The sequence below is a fragment of the Protopterus annectens genome, chromosome 14.part0 (genome assembly GCF_019279795.1).
Source record: "Protopterus annectens isolate FY-2018-M chromosome 14.part0, PAN1.0, whole genome shotgun sequence".
Taxonomy (NCBI): Eukaryota; Metazoa; Chordata; order Ceratodontiformes; family Protopteridae; genus Protopterus; species Protopterus annectens.
This window is the reverse complement of record NC_056748.1, coordinates 651428189-651441291: the sequence shown is the minus strand read 5'-3', so window position 1 is coordinate 651441291 and position 13103 is coordinate 651428189. Positions and strand designations below refer to the sequence as shown.

General features: G+C 41.6%; 1 protein-coding gene across 1 annotated transcript in view; it reads left to right on the top strand.

Annotated features, from left to right (window-relative positions):
• CCDC6 (coiled-coil domain containing 6) overlaps window positions 1–13103 on the top strand; it is a 1452251-nt gene that overhangs the window by 1304423 nt on the left and 134725 nt on the right. The window lies entirely within an intron of this gene.

Below are 13103 nucleotides of genomic sequence, written 5' to 3'. Positions count from 1 at the left end.
GGACACTCCTAAACCTTCTGCAGTACCTCCTGTGTTGGCTGCTTTGTTAGACACCTTTATAACTGCTTCTAAGTCTCCTGATTCTCAGCCTCCTGCTCCAGAGAAACTTGACAGGTTCTGTAAGGTTCCTGAGGATTGTCAATTCTTATTTAGGTGTTCTGCTGACCCTGTTGTGGTGTCAGTCTCTTCTGATGAGCCTTCTATGCTTTTGCCTTATCTTCCAGACTTTTACCTGTAGATAACGATAGTAGGGCAATATAGTCAATTGGTAAGAAGGTTTATACTACTACTACTTTGGCCTTTCAGGCCATCAATTACCAGACCCACATGACCAGATATGTCCTGGCCTTAATTGCCCAGGCTTTTCAGGTTATTTCTGACATCCCTGATTCTGAAGGTAAGTTTTCCGCTTTGGGTTCTAGCTGTCAAGTTGCTCCCCAGTCCAACAAGTACAGCTGGAATATTACTGATTCCACTTCAGAGCTGCTGCCTTTGGATCTGTCATGAGACATTACTCTTGGCTTGATCTACAGTCTTTACCTGAGGACATTAAGACATTAATGCCAAGTTGCCAGATGCTACTTTGGATAATAAAAATCTCTTTGGGACTTCTGCTCATGATGAAGTCTCTTCAAGAAAAAAAGTACGGTTTTGCAGGATCTTAAACCTATTTTTGTTTCTCCCATCCCAAAGTTCCAGAGACATGCTACTAGGTTTGCTTTTGTTCACAGACAGCCTTATCAGGCCAGTACTAGCAGGAAGAGTGGTAGGCAAGCTGTTCTCCTGCTAAGTCTTCTCTGGTTACTGTGGTCCACAAGCCTACTTTATCTGACAAGCCTGGTTCTTTTTTGACATCTTGCCCCCCACCACCACAACCACCCCTTGATCAGGTTCCCTTGTTACTTTGGCTCTCCCTCTGTCTTTCAAACTGGCATCTCATCACCTCAGATTCATGGGTTTTATCTGTCATGTTTACTTTGTGGTGTGGAAGTTGCTCCCTCTTTTTTCGAGGATTCCCCAACCTCTTCTGGAAGAACTTACTTATTTCTCAGAGGTCCTTGGGTACCTGGTGGACCAGGGAACTATTCAACCTGTCCCTCCTTCAAAAGTAGGAAAGGGATTTTACTCCAGGATGTTCCTGGTTCCTCAAAAGGAGGGCACGTGGAGACCTCTTCTGGATCTTTCCTCCATCACCTTTCTCAAGGTTCCTTCTTTTCAGATGCTTACTCTTCAAACCCTGTTTTCTCTTTTACTACTACAGGCTTTTCTGATGTCCTTGTATCTGAGGGATGCTTATCTTCATATTCCTATTCACCTTCTTTTCAGGAAGTTTTTGTTTCTCTGTTTCTTCCTCTCATTTTAGGCTCTCTGCTTTGCCTTTTAGCCTTTTGCCCCAAGAGTATTCACAGAATGCCTAGCCACTGTGATTGGCTTTTGCAGGCTCCGAGGCATTCAGATTTGTACTTATCTAGATGACCATTTTTTTCAGGCATTTTCTCCCAGTTACCTGTTTCAGGATCTGGAATTCACCATCTCTCTCCTTCAGAGTCTGGGGTTCACTAGCAACGTCCAAAAGTCTGTCCTAACTCCCTCTCAAGATCATGTGTGTCTGGGTTGCAGGATTCAGACAATGCCAATGTTGGCCTCTCTTCCACCTCCAAAAGTTTTGTACTTGACAGCTTTCTTTCAGTCTCCTCTTCCTCTGCCTGCTGTTCCAGCCAGAGAGTTTCTTTGACCCCTGGGATTCATGACATCATCTACTCCAGTGCTCCCTGTTGCCAGAATACGCATGCAGAGGCTTCAGTGGTACCTGATGGCTTCAGTTTTCCCACCCTCTGGATTTCAGAGTACCTCTTCTTTTTTGTTTAAAGTGGAAATTTGAGTGGTGGATTCAGCAACTTATTCTCAACACAGCCCTGCTCTTTCTGCCTCCAGTTCCTTCTCAAGAACTGTCTGCCAACACTTCAGACATGGGGTGGGGGGAGCCTCCTTTCGTCACCTGAAAGTTCAAGGTCTCTGTGCCTCCCATCAGAAGCCAGACAATATCAGCATCACCTCATGCTCTGTTTAGGCCCTCTGTAGGTTTACACGGACAACACCACAGTGATGTGGTATGGCAGCAGGGGGGGGGGGGGTTGGGGGGCTCATAGTCTTACCTTCTGTGCAGGCTGCCTCTTCAGGCCTGTGATTTGGCTCTCATTAATAAGTTAACTCTTCAGACAGTATATATTCCTTCAGAGCACAATTAGGTGGCTGACTCTTTTAGCAGGTCCAAAACATAGGCTCATGACTGGATGCTTAACAGAGACATGTTTCTAGATATAGTCCATTGGTGGCTTATTCCTCAGGTAGATCTTTTTTCCTCCCCTGCCATAGAAGATGGAAGCCCTTTGTTTTCTTTGGAAGGGGATGTATCTCTATGTTTTCTTCCTCCTCTTCCCCTACTTTCACGTGTCCTGCAGAAGATTCAGCTAGATTCCCCAAAACTCTTGCTAGTGACTCCCTTTTTGCCAAGACAGCACTGGTTCCCCTCTTAATGCATTTGGCCAGGGGTGATTACCACACGTTACCTCACTGATTGGACCACCTCACACAGGACAAGGAGTCCCTCATCTATATTCACTTGTTCACTATTAAACTGACACTGTGGGTGATAGGGTTTTGATACCTTTTAAACATCTCTTTTCTGAGTATGTGCTCAGGGTTTTACATGAGGCAAGAAGACCTGCAAATACAAAGTCTTGTATGTAAAAAATGGAAGAGATTTTCTGTCTGGTGCCATGGTTATAACCCAAGACTCTTTTTCAGTGGGTGTCCCTCTGGTTCTTTCCTATTTGTGTAAGTTGGTCCAGTCTAGCTTGGCCTATTCTGTAAAGGTCCTTTTGTCAGCTATTTCTGCCTGTCTATCCTTGAATCCTCATTTGACTTCTCGCTTTGAGGTCAGTTTCTTAAAGACGTCCTGCATTTTAGCCCCCCAATGAAGCCTGTTCCTCCCTCCTCCTTGAGACATTAATTTTATTTTAGAAAAATTGACCCTGCCTCCTTTTGAGCCTACAGGTTCAGCTTCTCTGCAGCATTGTACCTGGAAGACTGTGTTATTGCTTGCTGTTATTTCTGCTTGCAAGTTTTCTGAGCTTCAGGACCTTATGGTCAATACTGCTTTTTTGTTTTTTCACAGGAACTGTGCGTCCAGCCTTACTAGTTCTTCTTTTATGCCCAAGGTTGTTAATGAGTTGTGTTTGATTCAGCCAGTACATGTCCGTTCATTTTTTCTTTCTCCTGAATCTGCTAGTAAGAGGGTCCTTCACACCTTGGATTTGAACTGACCGCTCAGTTATTATTTGGTAAAACTAAAACCATTTGTATGCCTGTCCAGCTTTTTATTTCCTTTTATCCCAAGAGATTGGGTTTGGCTCTTTCTAAGCAAACCATCTTCTACTGGATATCTAAGTCTGTTTCCGTTTGTTTTTCTTTTCATGGCAAGTGTCTGTCTACTTCCATCAGAGCTCACTCTACTAGAGATGTTGCCTCTTCTGGTACTTTCTTCAAGGGGTTGGACACCATTTCCATCCCTGAAGCTGTTACTTGGTCTTCAGTGCATACCTTTCCTAAGCATTATAAATTGGATATGGTTTCTAGGGCTAGAGCTGGTTTTGCTAGAGCCATTCTGCATGGGTTCATTGAGGACTCTTGCCTTTTCTTGAGCTGTTGTATTCTCCCTACGTTGAAGAACACTGCAACAATGATACAGAAAGATACAGTACAGATGTAAAATCTTACCATAACAGTAGATGTCCTTCTCTTCACTGTTGCAGTTTTCAGTCCTTCTCTCCTCCTCTTTTCTTTTGGGGTTTGTTTTGGTTTCCCTCCTGGCTGACTGGCTTCCTTTTCCATCTGCATTTTTCTCCTTCTGGATGTGCATAGCCTTTTTTGTCATATGGAGACTGTTCTCTTCTGGGACAGTTCAGTTCTGGGTGACTGAGTCTGTACATCAACTTTATGCCCTATGTCCTGTACAGGGAGCATATGTGTGACATACCTCACTTACAAGATCTAAAGACTGATATAGTGGCTGGATGTTGGGCTATCCTTAGTAGGAGATCCCTAAGGTGAGGAATACTGCAATGGTGAAGAGAGGGTCATCTACTGATATGGTAAGATTTTACACAATTATACTTTTCCTTTGCTTTGGTGAGGTAAGGATTCCCATTGGGGATCTTTTTTCTTCTATTTGTGGTGTTGAAGAGGGGAAATGTGGTTGTGGTTGGCACACTTCTTACAGAGGCAGTCACTCTAAATATATTTTTAGTCTTGAGGCTAACCCTAATTACAAAGACAGTTCTATTAGTCAGTCATTCATCCCCAAGACCCTTTATAGTGGATTATCATATTTAAAAAAATTAAATTTACCTAGAGAAGCAGAGACTCAAGGAGCTTGCACATGGTAAGATGACTTATGAGACTTCTTGCTCAGACGTCCTTCCTTTGCTGAAGCTTTGGCTGTCCAGTTAGACCCTCTCCATTTAGTCTGTCGATGAGTCCTCAGACTACAAGGTTCCCTCTGTCATGACCCCATCAGAGGCCGATACAGGGCTGATTGACAGTTCAGTTCATCCACTTCTGGTGAGAAGGGAGGGGAAACCTGACTTATTTTGTTGGGAACCAAGAGTTTACCTCAGATTCTTGTCAGGGAAAAGCAGTACCTGGCTCTTTGATAGTAATAGTAGTAGTACTAGTATGTCAGGGCTCAGAGCCACTGCATTATATGTGAGCAGATATCCCTGCTAAAATGAAGCAGAAAACGAAGCATACCTCTGTGACAAAAGGGTAATACTGCCAGCCCAGCTGTCTGTAATTTTGTAAATAATTTTATGTCATTTGTGAATATTGATATGATTCACACAAAAGAGTGTGCAAAGGTGTAAAGTACTGAGCTGGCTTAGAATAGAAATGTATATAAACTATTGTAATTATGTAAATGTATACGTTTTAACAGTAGAAAGTAGATCATAGAGAGTTAACTTGCAAAACTTCAAGAAAATAAGTTGAAATTAAACTGTTTTACGATTGTGCTATAAAAGTTCTCTCTCAGTTTCAGTTTAGTAGCAGGCACAATGTCTAGAGCTAGAAGTTTTTGTATTGTCTTGGAAGAGAAGTAATTACTAGGTTTGAGATGCAGAAGTGTTTTATGACTTCCAGGATCTGTAAACATCTGAGAGAGGTGTATTTTTCACGAGGAGATATCAAATGCTACACTGGGGGTGGGGGTTAGCTTGGCAACTCAAGTCAGGTGACAAAAAGTGATGTCATCCAAGCTAACCCAGCAGTTGTTGTTGTTGTATCTTTCAGCTTTTCCCAGTTAGGGGTCGCCACAGCGGAACTCCGGTCCACTTATGATTGGCAGTAGATTTTTATGTGCCGAGTTGCCAGCCCTGACGCACAACCTTCAACGAAGGTACACCCATTCACGCATGTCTCCACACAGAAGGCACTCTAGCTGAGAATCGAACAGGACAATGTCTTACTGTAAGGTGACAATGCTACCGCAGCACCACCACCGCAGTATCCAACAGTAATATTTGATATTAATTTAAGAACTCTCTGTGAGAGAGACTGTGCTTTTGTATTTTGTCTTTAACCTAGCAAGAACATTCACTCATCACCACCTTCTGCACTTGCCTTGCTGTAAGTTAGTTTTAGGGCATAGTAACTCTTTTAGATTCAGATAGGAATATTGTAAAGCATAGCTTAGATGTTTTTTTTTGAGACTCTCCTGCAATGTTGTTTTAAATATTTCCTGTGATTTTGAACTCTGAAGTAACTGTGTTTGTGTTATGAGTATTGTCCTGTTCTTTTGTTATTTATTATTAAATATGTTTAAACCCATCATTGTGACTGATATTTGTGAGACATATTTAAGCTCTTAGAGTACTTGCATATCTGTTTGGTGACACTGTACAGGCCACTCCGAAATAGCCTTGATCTTGGTCAGACTATTATTTGGATAATAGTAACATTACACAGTAGGATTGGACACCCTTTGTTAAGGGCCTTATGTAGCTGATAAAGAGTTGGCTGGTGGCAGTCAAAACTACCTTATAGTCTGGGCAGAAGGGGGTATAGCTAATAAACCTGTGTCAGCCTTTCCCAGTTGTGTGTGTGTGTGTTTGTATATCAATCAAATTTCAAAGTGCGTGTGTGTCAGCTACTTGGGCAGGGACACGAAGCACTGGTTGGACAGAGAGGGTGCTGGAGGTTTTGGCTTGGCCACTCAACTTAGATCTCAACCCTATAGCTGTTCCAGTGGGGAGTCTTATTGGGGATCTGGAGAAAGGGGGAGAAACCAGCCTCAGGCTGACTGTGATCTCTGTGTGCTCTTAATGTAAATTGCACTTTACTGTGTTTATGTACTTGTCATTCTCCCCGTGTGTACGTCCCTCACTGTTGTCAGTGGTGAAGATTGAGGCTCCTTGATTACTGGGCCAGTGCAGGGGCGTCAGAACCTCTTCCTCTCAGCAGACATTTAAGGACCCTCAAAGGAGTTTCATGATTTTTCTCAGGGGCATTTCAAAGCCATCATGTTTCTTGAGCCCTGTCAGATTTTTCTCTGCTGCTTCTCCTACAGCATTTCCTCTTAAGAGGCATAGGGATTCCATTTCAGAAGATGAAAATTCTAAATCCAATTTGGACTGTCTGGTGTATTCCTCACAGATTCATCCCCCTGTGTGCTATGCATCTGAAGAAGATGTCGCCTTATCTCCTGACTCTCCATTGGGAGATATCGTTCTCATAATGATGCAGCGTTTTCATGTCAGACATGCAGAAAATATATTATGACCTACTAAGCTGTTTCCTTCTTCCAAGTGACAAAGGCAGCAACTATCTGGATTGATGTGACAAGGAAGTGTTTACTTCTGCCACCATATCTTTTTTTTTTTCTTTTTTTGCCATTAATTGTTACTCACATGACCAAATATCTTCTATTTTAGGAGATTTAAACAAGGTATTGTCGAATTTCCCAGTGTCAGACAAAAAGTTGCCTGCCTTGTCCCAACTAAACTCTGCACACAAGTGGCTAGACGCACTAAGTGCACTTCTTATGACGCTGATGCCTCATCCAGAGCAGCTACTACTGGTTCTGCTCTTAGTCTGGACTTGAGTATTTTCCTAAGGATGTCAAAGCTAAGCGCTGTCTCCCCCTTTAGTAAGGGACATCATTTTGGTCCTTTTGATGCAGACTTTAGAAGTTTACAGGACCAATAAGATAATGCAGAATTTCAAGCAGAACTTTCTATCTCCTGTAACAAAGTTTCAAAGGAGCTACCATTCAGAAGCTACTACCACCACCACCCCTTTTTGAAAAGAGCAAAAAAAACAACCCGAAAGGGTAAAATGTCCAGTGAAAAAAAAATCCCAAGAGGATTTCCAAGGATCTAAACCTTTATTTGCTGACAAACAGGTTCTTTATAACTGTCCTCTACCTCCCCCTCCTCACTTTTGCCAGTCGTCCGTTCCTCTTTCCCTGATATATTTCTCTGTCTTTCCCAGTTTGGCAATCCATGACTTACAGACAAATGACTCCTTCCCATCATCAAAAAAGGCTACAGAATGTCTTGGATTGCTCCTTCTCATCATTTGGGTTTTTCTCAGCCTTCTTGAAACCAGATTCCTCTCACCTTCCCTCTTATTTAGGACCTCTTTGCTCATGGTATAATAAAGTTTGTTCCTCCTCTTCAGCTGGAAAGAGGCTTTTATTCCAGAATTTATCTTGTTCCCAGAAAGCAGGGCAACTGGAGATCCGTTCAGGACCTCTCCATTCTCAAAGTACCAAGTTTCATAATGTCGACACTTCAGTCCTTATTCCCAGTGTTCCTTCCTCAAGCTTACTTGTTCAAATTTGGTTTAAATGACTCTTAGATACATATTTCTATTCACCAAGACTGCAGGAAATGCTTAAGAATTTATCTATCCTCATTTTGCTTTCAGTTTTCTGCCTTGCCCTTTGATATTTCCACTGCCCCAAGGGTGTTCATTAAGTGCCTTGCTCCTGTTGTTGCCTTTTCCAGACATCAAGGAGTCAAAATGTTCCCTCGTCTGACAATGTTTTCTTTCAGGGTTCTTTATAGGAGAGACTGCTGAAAGATTTACACTTTACAGTGGACCTCGTACATAGTGTAAGTTTCACCTTAAACCTCAAGAAGTCTCTGTTGTCCCCATCCCAGGATATAGTTTTCCTTGGATGCAGACTCGGTGCTTCCCCTGTGGCAGCCTTTCTTCCTTCAGACAAAAGTCCAGTTTCTGAGTATTTTGAGTCCCTTCATCCTCTGAATGTGATTTTAGCAAGAGAGAGGGATTCTGAGGGCTGTAGGGTATATGGTACCGACAATTCCTATGGTATGGTTTGCCAGACTCCACATGAGAATGCTACAGTGAATTCTCAAGTCATTTTGGACTCAGCACTGCCATCCTCTAAACTTCTAAATTTCTGTCTTGCCCTTAATCAAGAACTAATTCTTACGGTAGATCAGCCAGATTTTGCTCAGTCCAGTAGCGCCTCTTCTGGTCTCTCACCCTTGCCAGGAACTATGCACAGATCCATCCCACCTGTCATGGAAGCATGCTCCAAGAACACAAATATCCAGGGTGCTTTGTCAAGTAGAAACAACAGTGACCATATCAGTATAAAGAAATGAAAGGTCTTACACTCTCACTTCAGTCTTTGGACCCCAGGAATCTACAAGGATGACATCACAATTATGTGGTATATAAACAAGATGTGGGCTAGTAGTGCAGGTTGGCCACTGTAGCTTGGGGCATTGCCATATAGTACCGTCTCTTCCTTCAGTCAGTGTACATCTTCTCCTAGAGGAGCACAGTGACAGAGCTTTTGACCATATCCAAAGCAGACAGTCACGAATGGATGTTAAACATGGAGGTCCATCATTGGGTTACTGCCAAATAGATTTTTCACCTCCACCCACAACAGGCAGTTTGGGTTGTACTGCTCAACAGTATCATCCCCAGAAGCAAGAAAAGCAGATGTCTTACAAAAGGGAAATTCCTTTATGCTTTTCCTGTGATTCCCAAAGTTCCAGGCATCTTTTTGATTACTCTCTTTTAGCCTAGATAACACTTGTTCACCTTTTCTTTTACCTGACGAGGAGCAAACTTCACAGCTCACCTCACAAGATGGACTTGCTCACACAACACAAGGGCAGTCTAATACATCCCTATCTCTAAACGATAAGCTTAACTGCATGGATGATACAGTTTTAATTCCATTCAGACACCAATTCACAAAGGACATGCTACAAGTTTTACAGGGGGCTAGAAAAGCTGACAGTAGAAAATGTTATATTTCCAAATAGAAAATATTTTCTATTTGATACCTCAAGAAGTAGTAGGACCCTTATCAAATGGGTATCTAACATTCATTATTTGTGTGTGATGCTCCATTCTGGAGTGGCATTTTCTTCTATCAAAGCACATTTGTCATTCATATCTGCCTGCTAGCCAACATTGAGATTCACCACTACCTACATGTTTTGAGGTCAGTTTTTGAAAGGTATCCTCCACACTAGACTTACAGAAAGAGCTATTCTTCCTTAGGATCAAAGCTGGGTGTTTGAAAAAGCCCGTCCTTGCTCCTTTTGAACCTGCTGCTTCCTTGTCTTTTAAGTTTTGTACTTGGAAGACTGTTTTGCTTGTAGCTCTGACTTCAGCAAAGATGTGAGACCTGCAGGCGTTAATGGTCTCTCCACCTTTTCTCACCTTCCACAAGTACAGGGTAGCTATTAGAACTAATCCTGCCTTTATGCTTAAGGTGGTCGACGAAGTGTCCATAAGTCAGTCTGTCAACCTTCCTACCTTTTTTTTCCATTCTCTGATAACAAAAGTGAAGAATTCTTGCACTATTTTGATGTTCATATGCAACTCAAATTTTACCTTAATAAAAACCAGCGATCATAGAAAATCCGATCAGATGTTTGTTTCTTTTGAAAGCAAGAAGCTAAGCCCCCCATTGTCCTAGCAAACAATTTCTGTCAGGACTTCTAAGACACTTACACTTACTTTTTGTTATTCTTTTCATGGAAAACAGTTCTCTGCACTGGTTAAAGACCATTCCTTGAGAGCAGTTGCCTCCTCTGATGCTTTCTTCAAAGGTCTAGATACTAGATCTGTCCTAGAAGCAGCTACCTGGTCTTCTTTTCATTACATGATTGATGTTTTCTCCAGATGAAGAGAGGCTTTGCTAGATGTACACATCAAGAAAATTTAGAACCTGGCACTGCACCTCTGTCCTCCATCCTTTTTAATTGAGGTAGCTTTAGGAGTCTCCCAACTTTAATACTGCAACAGTGATTCAAGGATGGACATAGTACAGTTTTTTAAGAGTTGACCTTAACAGTCGATGTCTGACTGATCAATGTTGCAGTATTACATCTCACACTGTTTTCCCCCATGCTCTTATCTTTCTGTTGTTGGCCAAGGTAACCCATTACTTCCCACTCTCCTCTTGTCATGTAAGTTTCTATATAGCTGCCTCTGCTTCAGTACTTTGGTCTGGGACAAGAAAGTCCAGACGTATGTTGCGCCCTTACATCCCTTATGTACCCCCAGGCATCTTTGGGCTTTGGTCATACATAGGATATCTGTGGCATGAGATGGACACCTAGGCATGCTGATTAAATGTACATCTGTCCTTGTCAGGATGTCCTGATTGTTGGTATTACTGCAACATTGATTAGTCGGATGTCTACTATTATGCTGAGTTCTTATTCAGCTGTACTTTCTGGCTTCCCTTTGTCTCATAACCTTAAGATTGATAGCCTCTTCAGTTTACATGGTAAATCAGGTCCATATACACATGAAAGTATTGCAGTGAGTTTTGAGAGGTCAGTGGAGCCAACTTTCAGATCCCTGGGCTTTCCAATAAACATTTCAGACAAGTGCAAGGAGTATCTTTGGTTTTGGATGCGCAATGCCAGTTTCTCCCTTAGCAGACTTTCTTTCTCACATACCACAAACTCCTGTGCTTTTGAATGGGGGGCTTGTTACAGGAGCAGATGGTCCAAAGAATTTTGTTGCATGGAGGTGCCTCGCTGCACATCACTCAGTCACTTTCTGATCACCACTGACATCCATAAGCAAGCCATTTCTTTAGGAGATGGGCTGAATTGCTGCCTACTAATGCCTCACAAGTGATTTTTCAACCAAACTGTTGCCAGAACATTCTTTTGGCTTTGGAGTAAACTCTGCTGGGAGCGGTTTGCATCCCCAACCAATTTCAAATGCTGCAACTGTTTTTCTTGGAAGGTTGCCTTAGGGATGCTGTTCAGAGCAATGCTTTCTTTCCCATCCTGCAAGTCTCACCCAGGCCTTCATTCCCTGCATCTTATCTGCATGTTTTCTCAAACTATAATGATGGCCAAGGACCTGCATACCCAGCTCATATTGTCTGAATCATGTCTTCTGACAAGTGGCCCAGCACAACAAAAAAATTTTAAACAAATGAAGTATTTTTCACAACCCCAATGCTATCTGTTGTTGTTCATCTGTGCACCATTTTTGAATCTGGGTAGCTGTCTAGTGAACGTTAACAGATCAATAACTATGTCTGATTTTCATCCATGAGCCATGTTTCCCTTTCTGGCCTCCCTAAATGTCTCCAAAACCTTTCTAAAGGATGCTTTCCCTTTACATCAAACAGTTAAAAATTTTGTACTCCATTAGGGTGTATATTTTGTTCCGTTAGGTCCATTAGGGTGTATATTTTGTTCCGTTAGGTTTAACAAATCTTTATCTAAATCTGCATTTCTGCACATCTGAAATTTATGTCCTGCAGAAGGCTAGAAAAATGTCAGTGCTGCAAGACATGTCAGCTAACTCTTCCTGTTTGCTATTTCCGAAAGTCCAGTGTCTACAAAAAACAGTCCCTTTTCTTGTCTAAGGTAGCTACTGAACTTAACCTGCAGTTTTGTGGCTTGAATAAAATTTTCTTCCCAAACTACTCTTAATAATTGCAAATATCTGTTACATTATATGGATGTGCATATGCAGTTCAGATTTTATTTGGACAGTACAAATTTTTTTGAAAAGATTCTGTTATTCATTTAACTTTCCAAGAAGTTACTGGGCAAACAGGTGACAAAATGATCATTGTCAAATGGTTATCTGATTGTATAAAAATCTGCTGCCTCAAATACAGGAAGCAAATGCCAGAGGGCATAGTCAGTGAGAGCAGTGGCTACAAAAGTGCAGTTTTATGGGCATCATTGATTACTTTAACAAAACACTACAAGCTGGATGTGGTCTGTAGATCCAGGTCTGCTTTCAGTGTCACTGTCCTTTGTGGCACTCTGATCCACCCAAGATTAGTTTGGGACTCAATCCTGCTGGTAAAGAGAATGTAACTGCAATCTTGGATTTGAATGTTACAAGTTTACCATAGCGGTAGATCTGGATTGGTAGTTCTGTATGTTTCCTGCCTTCCCTCTTTCCTAGAGTTCTGTGGCTCGAGTGTTAATGTCTGCGTTGATTTTTGCAGAGGTGTGGAGAAGTCCTTAACAGCACAGTGAATAAAGGGGAGTGGGAGGGTAAGAGTCTTGGTCTACTGGTAAAGGGAATGCAACTACTAGTTCAAGTGCATCATTAAGTATGTAACCTTCATTTATTATGAGCGTCTAATACAGATGTAATGTACATGTTGTTAAGGTACTGTAAACTTTTTTTTGTTTCCTCATCTGATGTACTAAACTTTACTGTTTTTTTCATTTATTTCACATGGCAGGAGGGGAGATTTGATTCACAGATTCATATGGGGATATGAGCGTAAAATCAGGTGCATACCATAAAGTTGTTTTAACAACTTGGTGATAATGGAAAGCCTTTAACACTTATAAAATGTAACAACATAGATTTCACTTTGCTACATTTATTTTACAAATAAATTGTCTTAAGATGTGCAGTTAATAAACCTAATTTCTTTGCATACATTACTTATTCAGAATGGTATAGTGCAGTCTAGTGTGTGATTTAATACGCTACAAGTAATCAGAATCTTGTAATAGTGGTTAAATTTGAGCGTGTTGAATGTTGGAAAA